The 10,784-nt window shown below is 38.9% G+C and overlaps 1 non-coding gene and 1 pseudogene across 1 annotated transcript; both read right to left on the bottom strand.

Moving 5' to 3' along the window:
• Positions 1 to 664: 664 nt before the first annotated feature.
• Positions 665 to 4,456, bottom strand: LOC106384386 (annotated as a pseudogene).
• Positions 4,457 to 9,810: 5,354 nt separating this feature from the next.
• Positions 9,811 to 9,917, bottom strand: LOC125584770. The gene has a single exon (XR_007321679.1). It is a non-coding gene; the product is annotated as a small nucleolar RNA R71 (small nucleolar RNA).
• Between the last annotated feature and the right edge of the window lie 867 nt (positions 9,918 to 10,784).

Genomic DNA, 10,784 nt, shown 5'->3' with positions numbered 1-10,784 from the left:
TAATATTTACTATATTTATTAATACTTATTATATTTTATCATAATAGTATTTTTTGAAGTTTTTATAATGTCATAATGTGTTAATATTGGTAATTTATTATTAAATCGATGTAATATCTCATAATCAACCATTTGCATATATCCCACAAATGCACCAATTTCTAACCGCTACACCAACTGTACAAATCGTTTATTAATGCTAATAATGCAACCTCCTACATCCGCAAACTCCCACAATCACAACAGCTCCATTTCAACCGGTCAATGCCCTTGGTTCCACTCTAGAAGACATCTTCCAACTTTCGAATAATAAAAGTATTTGAGAGAAGGTGGGTGCCGCGATTTTTGGAATCAAAGTTAAGGTTAAATAATATGCATATTAGCAATAATAGTTACGGTTATTCAATTAGCTGTATATGTATAGGGGGGTTCAATGGCAAAAAAAAAATTATTCCAAGATATAGGAGAGGCAAATAATAGAATTATATTTTTGTAGTATAGATAATGTACGTTGATTATTCCTTGCAAGACTCGTGGCCAGATTAATCAATCATAGCTATCACTACCAGCAACTATATTCTAAGCATGATTAATGAGTGGTTATTAGAGTGAGATTCTTAACGTAATTTATAAGAACCGATTCTTAACTTTAACAAAGAAAAAGTTAAAAATAGGTTCTTAAATACTTATTTAAAAACCACTCTTGACATTTTTCTTTGTTAAAGTTAAGAACCGATTCTTAAATTACGCTAAGAATCTTATCCATAAGAACCGCCATGAATCATGGTCTAACTAGTTCCGTGGTTATTGACAATCATACATGAGATGAGCAAGAGGGATGACTTTCAAGAGAAGTTGACCTTCCCCACATGGCGGACCCATTTACCAGAATATGGGGTTAGCTGACAGTCTGACATCTCAATTTTTTTTTTAATTTTTTTGTATATGTGCTATCAGAGATTGATCTTGAAATGTTAACCATATTTGGTGACTATCAAAAGATTGATCACGATGATTGAGTTATGGAGACTAATCCGTGATTTGTGAAATCTCCAGTAGAATTACTTCCCCATTTTCACTCGATATAGTAGGAACTGCTCAACGTTGGGATATAGTGTGTGTGACTTCTTGTTTTTTTCTCTTTTCTTCTTTTTGTGCTAAGTGCAAATTTAATATCAAACACAGTTAAAACATCTTTATTACCATTTTGGTTTCGGAAATTCTGATTAACCACACTTTTATTAAAAACAAATATGATGAAAAAAGGAAGGCAGTCACAAGGAGGATTAGAGAGATAGTGCACAGTCTTGAACATGATTTATTTCTTGAAACATCGCTTGCTCATGGATTAGTTACCAACACACCCCAATTTCCATGGCCGAGCTGCTTACATTGGCTATATTGTCACTCGGGTGTCTTTGTGATACGCAAAGAGTATTATGGCCAATATGAGCACCAGCGTCACAGTCTGCATTTCAGTTTCAGGTATAAATTAGCTAATCCAAAATGAGATCCTTTTATGGGAAATGGACGGGGAAAATGTAACTTACCATGAGACGGTTTGACTTAACTTCGTCACGAATGTAAGATTTTCTAAACGGAAATACAATGATTCATCAGAACTCCAACATAAAAGAAGGATTTCTATCCTATGCTATCTAGCTTCCGCTACATTCATTATACAAACCATATATAATATAATAGACAAGAAGGTACCTCTTATGAAGGACTCCACTGTCTCTGCACACTTTCTGGACGGCTTCAAGTCGAGTTAGTGTACTCGAGGAATTTGGACAGTTCTTGTCAACCTATATAGTTAAAAGATTTAGATAAAAGCATAGTTTTGTTGTCTAATAACATGCACTACATATAGATGAAGGTCATAACAAAAAAGGAATTACTGACATACCTTTGCTTTCAGCATGCAAGAAAAATCATAGAACGCACCATAGACATCAGCCATTGTCTTTCCGTGATTAACGATTTTAGCAGTTAGACCTAAACAGAGAAAAGATTGTTCAACATATTGGTTTACTTCGGTATACTCAAGATAAACATCTTACCTGGCCTTATTTTCACGACGCCTCTAAATACTTGTGCATTGTTATAGCATAATGCAAGTGTTCCAATCGCCATGATCTGATCGAGCATAGAAATGAGAATTATTTAAATTAATATTAAGACTCTATATAAATTGTAGGCGACGTACGCTGCCGAGAAGAACTTAATTGTGACAAATTTTACAGCAGATAAGAAGCTAAGAACACATGTGATATTTATTTCTCTAACCTGAGGAATGGCACATAAACGAAATATGGCAGGATCACGCAATGCATCCATGTACTTCATGCAATCTTCAATATGCACCAACGCATTGGTGACCATATCATTCAGGCACTGCACTGCCTTGCTTGAGTTCTCCTCGGATTTTAAGTCCTACAACATTGTTCGGAAAAAGAAGAGAGCATAATTAGAAAATAGCCTTACTTTTAGATCGGAGAGCTTGATAATAATATGTATGCACCTCGAGCTTGTCAACATATTTTCCCCAAATCTCACAAGGCCAAAACATGCGTGGCTTTGGTATCTCATTAATGTCCTCAATATAGTCTCTGATAATGTTTGTTTTCTACATAATAAATTAGAACAACATTACAAGATATTTGCACCAGAAATTAATAAACCGATGTGAGGAAGAAATATTGTACATGCCATAAAAGATTGTTATACCTGTAGAAATAAACCCATTGAATTGGATAGCTGCTCCCAGTCTGGAGTCATTACTTCTAACTGCGAAATGAGAAAGAGTTTTGATAGGCCTAAACCCACAAGTCCAGCAGCATAGTGGCAGTATTCATCATAGTCATCAACAGTTTCTACAAAATGAATGGAGCAGTAGTTTTCGTTAGGGCATTTCATTCTTGGGGGGTGGGGGAGGGGGTTGCATCTAAGTAAATTTAACAAGGCTAACTGAAACATTTTATCCCTACTTATCCCAAGTCAGCTTGTCACCACGATAAAAAAAGTTGCATCACAAACCTCCTGGCAAATGAACTTGGCCATTCCTGCACCCATTCTTTTAGTAATATCCTCGACAGCCTCTTGGTACCTTTGTATAAGTAAGGAAAGTAACATAACATTAGTAAATCAATCAAAAGAGTAAAACTACATTAGCTCTGAAATTGCAAAACGGAACAGAACAGCATAGGGAAAAATATATTAGAACTAACCCTTTTTCAAGTTCCAGAAAAGCAGCAGAAACATGGCGAAATTGGTCCATTAAAACCCTGTACTCATTCGTACCACCTAATGGTGAATAAGTAAAACAAGTAAGCTAAAAACTCATTACCCATTTAACGAGGGCATGTGAAAGATAAAAAGATTCAAAGAAATTCTTTAGGTAACTTGCATGAAAAGTGCCAGTCACGTTCGGATATGTGATGATGGAAAGCTATTAGAATTGGAAGCTTGACGTCAGGTTGTATGCTTGTGTCGTCCTCTGTAATACAAAAAACCATTACATGCCATCCATGTTTTACAATAGTTTTTTCATGAATGCTATTTTTCGAGAAAGAACACAAGATTTTTAGATTTTGGAAAAGCTTCATCTAGTCAAGAGACGCTAACCGATGGTATCAAGAGCTCGGAGAATCAAGTAGAACACACACACCTACACAGAGAAAAGTCAAAAGAATAAGACTATTTTTCCTTTAGAAAAGTAACTTTATAATAAAATAATAATAATAATAATAGTGTTCAAGAAAAAAAAGAAATAATAATAATAAAGGTTGAATCTACTCCAATAAATTTCTCTAAAAATAGCTCTCCTCTATATTTAGAGTAAAAGATAGAAAAATGCTATTTTCCACTAAATATAGAAGAGAAATAGAAATGTCTATTTTACGGGAAAAAACAGGTGTGACTAAAACACAGTTGTGTTACAAAAAGAAAAAAGACAAATGTATAGAGATGAATTAGACTCTAAAAAACATATATGAAGTATGTATATAAAGTTAATGTTTTTTAGAAAAGTAACTTTATATACATACTTCATACTTCACGTACACACCAACACAAGCATGTAGTAATATCGGTTAAGAGACAAAGATGGAGGGAGAAAACATACTGCGTTGCGAAGCTCGGTACCTAGTTGCTGAATAACGAGAGAAAAGCTTTTAGAAACCTTGTGGAGCGTTGAATAGCAAAATCCCCAGTGTGGTTCAGGTGGGACCTGCTTCTTGGCTTTCTTAACCGCCATTTTCAGCTTCAGTAGCGGGTATATTTCATCTGGTTTCCTCACAATCTCACCCAAGATCCCCATTTTTTGGTAATGATACAGTCCAAACAATCTCAAAATCAAAGAAATATCGCTTTGTGAAGCTATTGTGAAAGGAGGAGAAGAGAATATGATCACCTGATTTATATTGGGATCAGAAAGCTCATCTACTATTTTAAAACCTTCCCGCTTGTAACATGGCTCATTAAAAATAAGGAGAAGATAACTAACTTAATTATTATACGTAATCATTTGTTATAAAAAAAATTGAAGCCTGGGAAACATGAACACATAATAATATAGATAAAATACATTTGATGAACGGTGATCAAATTAATTTAATCAATTTGTAATGAAGTCTTCATCGTCCAAGGTGCCAACTAAGGTTACTTGAATTTAGATAGCTAAGAAAAAGAAGGTGCCTGTGATGCGACCTGGACCTGTGTAAGTGAACCTAGAACACCCTGGCCTAGCAGGTTTATGGGAGATTATTCTTGGGTTAGTGATGCAGAGAGATATTTGAAATTTATCTTAATTACTTAAATTATGATCTTAAAGATTTTTAATAGTTTTAAAGTTATTTGCTTTTCATATAAAAAAGTTTTTTAGGGTTAAATTTGTATTTAGTTTATATTTGATTAATAAAAATTAAGAGTTTTTTTCTTGATTTTTTATTTTCGGTAGATCTATAGAGATCTTAGAGCTGTGTGTCTTTGATTTCTTAATCGAAAAACGATTCTGGAATCCTGTTGAAGGGGAACATCTATTTTTGAAAATAGAAAACTTTTTTCCTAAAAGTGAAGACACCGTTTATATAAATATTGTTGACGATCCAATATTCGATATCTATGATGATGTTGTTATGGAAGACGAAGACGAATCCGTTGCATGTCAAGTTAAAAATTCTATCTGTGACTACGATAAAAACAATTTCATCAAATTTGAAAGGATGAGCGATGGACATGTGATGGCTGTCCGGGAAGATGGATTACGACTACTAAGAGTATCCATGTCATATCGACGAAAGAATATGTCACATATATATTCAACATCACTAATCAGATGTCTCCTTGGAGTTTTGGTATAAAAAAGGCAATACATGTCTTCTAATTTGTTTGGAGAGGAATAATAAGAAGGTCAAGAGATACGGAAAAGTCGCAAGAATAATATTTCATGTGAAGATTTCAACTCTTGAAGGTTACGGAGTTCAACTCTTGAAGGTTACGGAGTTGAAGACCAAGGTTAAGATTCTAGGTCAAATCTTCTCCAACCGGAAGAGAATGATGCAGAGATTTTGATTATTTAGTTTATTATTATTTTTGGAATTTATCTTAATTAATTACAATTATTTTTAGGATTTTTAATAGTTTTAAAGTTATTTGTTTTTTTTTTTTGCTTAGACTTTAAATTCACACGAGAGAGGAAGGCTGAAACATATGCTCCCAGACACTTCTTTCAAGAGTGGTCTTTACCCGCTGTATTTTTGAACTCATCTCTGTTTCAGTCTGACTTGTTACCTTTTTTGGGGCAAAAAGTTCACCAACTTTCTTTTCTTTTTCAAAATCTTTCCAATACCGGTATTATTCTCTTGTCCCTTCACCGAACGTTTCTTTAACCGCCGGGTTCAGCCCCGACCTTAGTCGGAGGGTCCACCGTCGACGCCTGCTACTCACCGGAAAGCTCCTATGGCAAGTTTGTGCCCTCAGTTGACTTCAGTGATCTCCGGTGTATGGCTCTGTTCTTGCCTCCCACGCTGAACTTCAATATTCATTAGGGTTTAGTTTTGGTTAACTACTGAAGATTCCCTATTTGCCTCACGTTGAGGATCCCCTGTTCCTTTGTTTATTTCTTCAAAGACTGACCCTGTTCGATACGCTCTTGAAATGGCTCGAAGGTTTTCAGCTACGGAAAAGGCCAAAGGTATCGCTGGTTCTTCTGCTCCTGTTCGGAGAATCCAGATTCCCGATACAGACATCTCTGCTCTTGTTGAGATGAATAAACTTACCCTAATCGGAAGAGTTTCAAACCCCACGGCACAGAACACCCGCGCACTGGTGAACTTCTTCCTCCAACACTGGCAGGTCTCAGGCTCTGTCACTGGCCGCGACCTTGGCCCCTACCTCTTCCAGTTCAGTTTTGAATCAGAGAAAGATCTTCAAAGCATCCTCCTTAAGGGTCCGTACCACTTCAAGCGTTGGATGTTCATGCTCCAACGCAGAGAGCCTATTGTCTCTGAGAGCTTCCCATCACTTATCTCCTTTTGGATTCGAATTCTTGGCATCCCACTCCACTAGTGGAATGAACAGGCACTTGAGGCTATTGGCTCAGGCTTGGGTCATGTGGAGTCAAAGGATGTACCTAACGGTCGTGTTAGGGTTACAATCAACGGTTTACTCCCGTTGGAAACTCGCTTAGAGATCAGCTTACCGTCGGGCGAGACCCCAGTGGTGGAACTTGAGTACAAAAAACTGGGAAAGCACTGCTTCCTCTGCTCCTCCCTCTCCCATGATAAGGACAGTTGTCCATCTGCTCTTAACGACGGTCGCCGGCCTATTCTAGTGGGCATCAATCAAGTCAGAACGACAGAGAGACTGGCTTACAGAAGAAGAGCTGAGCCTCGAAGGGAGAGGACTGACAGACAGTACCACAATTCGAGACTTGGTCCAATTCATGATGATTACAAGCGTCTTAACCACCCGTGTGCTCCTAGGGAGAGAGATGATAGAGTTTCAAGGCGTGACCTCCCACATCATGAACACTTGCGTAACCAACTCTCCACGCAGTCATCCTCCTACATATCGGAGCCACGATCTGAGCGTTGGGTACCAAAAAAGGATTCTTCTTCCTCGCGCCTATTTGCAAATGAAGGAGCACTGACTAGCCCGGCTCCTTCAACCTCCCCACAGGTTCCTCCATCTCAGGTCTCGCATACTCCATCACCGAGACCTGCAAGAGAACCAATGCGACATTTGTCAACTGCTGCCTCAGGGAGTATCAATGTCTCTTCAGAACGTCGCTCTGCGTTGGAACGACTTGCACCAGCTGGAAGACTCTCCGCACTAGAAAGACTATCTCCAGCGGAAAGTCTCACCGGTTCTCATGATCGATGCTCTGCGTTAGCTCGCATTTCTCTGCCTGCTAATAAGGAGTTAAATTTGCCTCAGCGTGAGGATAGTAGATCAGGCTTTGGACACATCCATGAAGATGAACAACTCTTTTTGGAAGAAACCACACAAGATGCTCCCTACGGATCCGAGACATCAGGACTTACTCTCCCTACATCTGGTTCCTCTCCAATACGTTCTCTAAGCGAGGACATGCGTTATGTCTCCCTCCGCTTAGGCCCCATTTTGGAGAAACCGAACTCTGATGATCTCCATCCCCCCTTTGAAATGATCAGGGCGCATAGCTGCTGCGAAGCTAACAGGAGAGAGAAAGGCTCCTGCCAACCAACTGATATTCCGTGTTTTTAACGGTTTTAAACTCGTTTTGGAGCAATTAAATGGTCGGTTTTAATTAATGTTTTGGTCTATTTGATGTGTTTTGGTGTTCTTAAGTGTAATATGCAGGTTACTAGATAGCTTGAAAGAAAAGAACGCATTCGGGATTTATTCAGAAGCAAGATAGACCGAACAATGGACCGAATGAAGTATTGATCGCACAGGACGTGGGATCGACCGATCCGGTCAATGTGGATCGACCGATCTTATGCTTTCATGCACTAGATCGACCGATCCGGTCTATGTGGATCGACCGATCTCAGGCTCTACGGGCTCCACACGCACAAACGAGCTTTTCACTCCTTTTTACCCACTCCCCTCAATAATTCAGGGAAGAACTCGACCTTGGAGACTCAGAAAAGACCAGGGGCGACCAAGGAGGAGATTTACAAGTTCTAGAGAGAAGATTTGAGTGTTTTGTACTTGTTTTGGTGTGATTTGTGAAGATTTGTAAAGGAGTTCATCTCAAAACCATTTGGAGAAGATCTTCTGAACCTTTACTCTGTTTTAATACAATCTTATCATGTTTTCTTCATCAAAATCGTTTTGTTCTTGCTTAGTTATGTGTGAGTAGTCATCTAGTTGGGTTTAGGGGTTCTCATAGGGGATTTCTTGATGTTTTGATCCATAAAACGTGTGTAGACTAAGGGATTACGTTTTGGTTCTTCATCTAATGGATTTCTTACTGCTTGAACTGAATTGATCACTTAGTTCATGATTTCAGATTGTTTGATGCACCGAAAGTGATTGTTTGAACTTCCGAAAATACTTTAGATGAGCAAAGTGTCCTTAACCCTCGGAAGTTGATGTTATTGCGCTTTGTGAACATATTGAACCTGTTCTTAATGCTTGTTTAGAAATTGAAACTCAGCGGAAGTTAGTGTGGAGATTTCTATAACATAGAGAATTAGCGCTACGGAAGTAGGTTAATTCTAATATCGTGTTTGAGTTCTAGACGGTTCTTAATATATCCCTGTGTCTTCCATTAATTGTATCTTGATTAAAAAGAAATCCCTGAGAATTCCCAATGCCCAACGTTTGTTTTAAAATAGTTTTCAAATCGTTTAAATCATCTTTTTACATGCTTGTTTATGCTTTGTGACACTAGAGAAAATTAAATAAAAACCATCAAAAATATATTTTGATTCGCTGTAGCTATTAACTTGTCTGCAACTCTACGTGTGATCATCGGTCCCTGTGGATTCGATCCCGTATTACTACTGCGTACTTTACTGTGCACTTGCAGTTAGATAATCGGGTTAAAACTCGAGACATCAAGTTTTTGGCGCCGTTGCCGGGGACCATTTGGTCACCCTAGAGTTAATGATCAGTTTAAGACTATAGCATTTTCTTTATTTTGTCTAATGTTTCTGTCTTTCTCTTTCTGTTTGTGTTTTCAGGTGAATGAGCGGATTTCATACTAGAAGCAAAGGATCATCGAATTTAATACCTTTGGAGTTAGAGCTCGGCCGCCTAGAGAGACAAGTGAAAAAGAAAAGACTTGAGTCCGCTGAAGAGGTTGAAATGGCTGAACACCAAGAAGACCAATTTCAGGACAACCCGCAAAATCCAATTCCTGTAAATGAACGAGAAGGCAACAATGCTGGTGATAATCAGCAGGCTGGTGTAGCTGCAAGACAACAGGCTGGAGACTATGGCATGCCTAGGATGACGCTTGCACATTATGATACACCAGATGCATTCTATGCCGATCGTTCTGGGATTCGCCCACCTCCCATTGAGAGAAGAGACTTTGAGATCAAGACTGGTCTCATTAATTTGGTGGAGAAAAATCCGTTTCATGGAAACCCGTCTGAGGACCCGATGTATCACTTGGAGCATTTTGAGCGAGTCTGTGACACCAGCAGACATAATGGAGTTCCTCAAGGCGCTTTGAAATGCAGGTTGTTCCCGTTTTCCTTAGCTGATAAAGCTATCAGATGGTTAAAGTCCATCCCTCCAGGATCTCTTACTACATGGGAAGAGACAAGAGCTGCTTTTCTACAGCATTTCTTCACCAAGTCAAGGTCCACATATCTGAGAAGCAGAATTGGAAGCTTTCAGCAACTTGATTCAGAAAGCTTTCATGAGGCTTGGGAGCGTTTCAAGGAGTACACACAGGACTGCCCTCACCATGGCTACACTGATGTGAGTTTGCTGAACATTTTCTATAATGGAGTTCATGAAGAGAGTCAAGATGCCATGGACACAGCAAGTAATGGTGATTTCATGACCAAGACTGTTGAAGAAGCTTACACCTTGTTGAACAACCTGTCATCCAGCAAAGCAAACCGCAAGTCAAGGTTTGATACCAGCCAGAAGGGTGTTGGTTATGAATCCAAGAAGATAGATGAGTTGAATGCCAAGATTGAGATGCTTCTCAAGAGAGATCAGAAATCTGTGAAATTTGTGGAGGAGCAAGGCTATCGTTCCTCACAAGAAGCTGTTGGTGATGATTCAAGTGATATGCAGGCTGATGTGAACTACATTGGTGGTCAAGGAAACTACAACAGAGGCTACAATCAGAACCTTGGGTGGAATCAAAATCAGCAAAATAATCTGTCTTACCGGAGCAACAATGTGGAGAATCCACAACATCAGTCCTACCCTCAGGCAGGAAACAGGCAGAACCAGAATCAGAACCAGAGTGTGTTCAACCAAGGATTTCAGAACAGAAATCAATATCAGGGGAACAACTCGGGCAACTCAGGATTTCAGCAAAGGCAGCAGTACAACAACTATCAGAATCAAGGAAATGCCTCTTCGTCACAGCCTTCTCAGGATAACGAAATTAAGAAGATGCTGCAAATGGTGCTAGAAGGTCAGAAGAATAGCACTGCAGAGATAAACACCAAGGTGGATAACATGTATGGAGAGCTTAATGGGAAGTTCGAAGCTTTGAACACCCATTTGAAAGTTTTGGAAAAGCAAGTTGCTCAAACCGCCTCCAGCAGCAGAACAGCACCTGGATTTCTACCAGGGAAGTCAGAGACGAATCCCAAGGAGTT

This window comes from Brassica napus, chromosome C3 (assembly GCF_020379485.1).
Source record: "Brassica napus cultivar Da-Ae chromosome C3, Da-Ae, whole genome shotgun sequence".
NCBI lineage: Eukaryota > Viridiplantae > Streptophyta > Magnoliopsida > Brassicales > Brassicaceae > Brassica > Brassica napus.
Note: the sequence above shows the minus strand (reverse complement) of the source record. Positions and strands in the feature narration are given on the sequence as shown.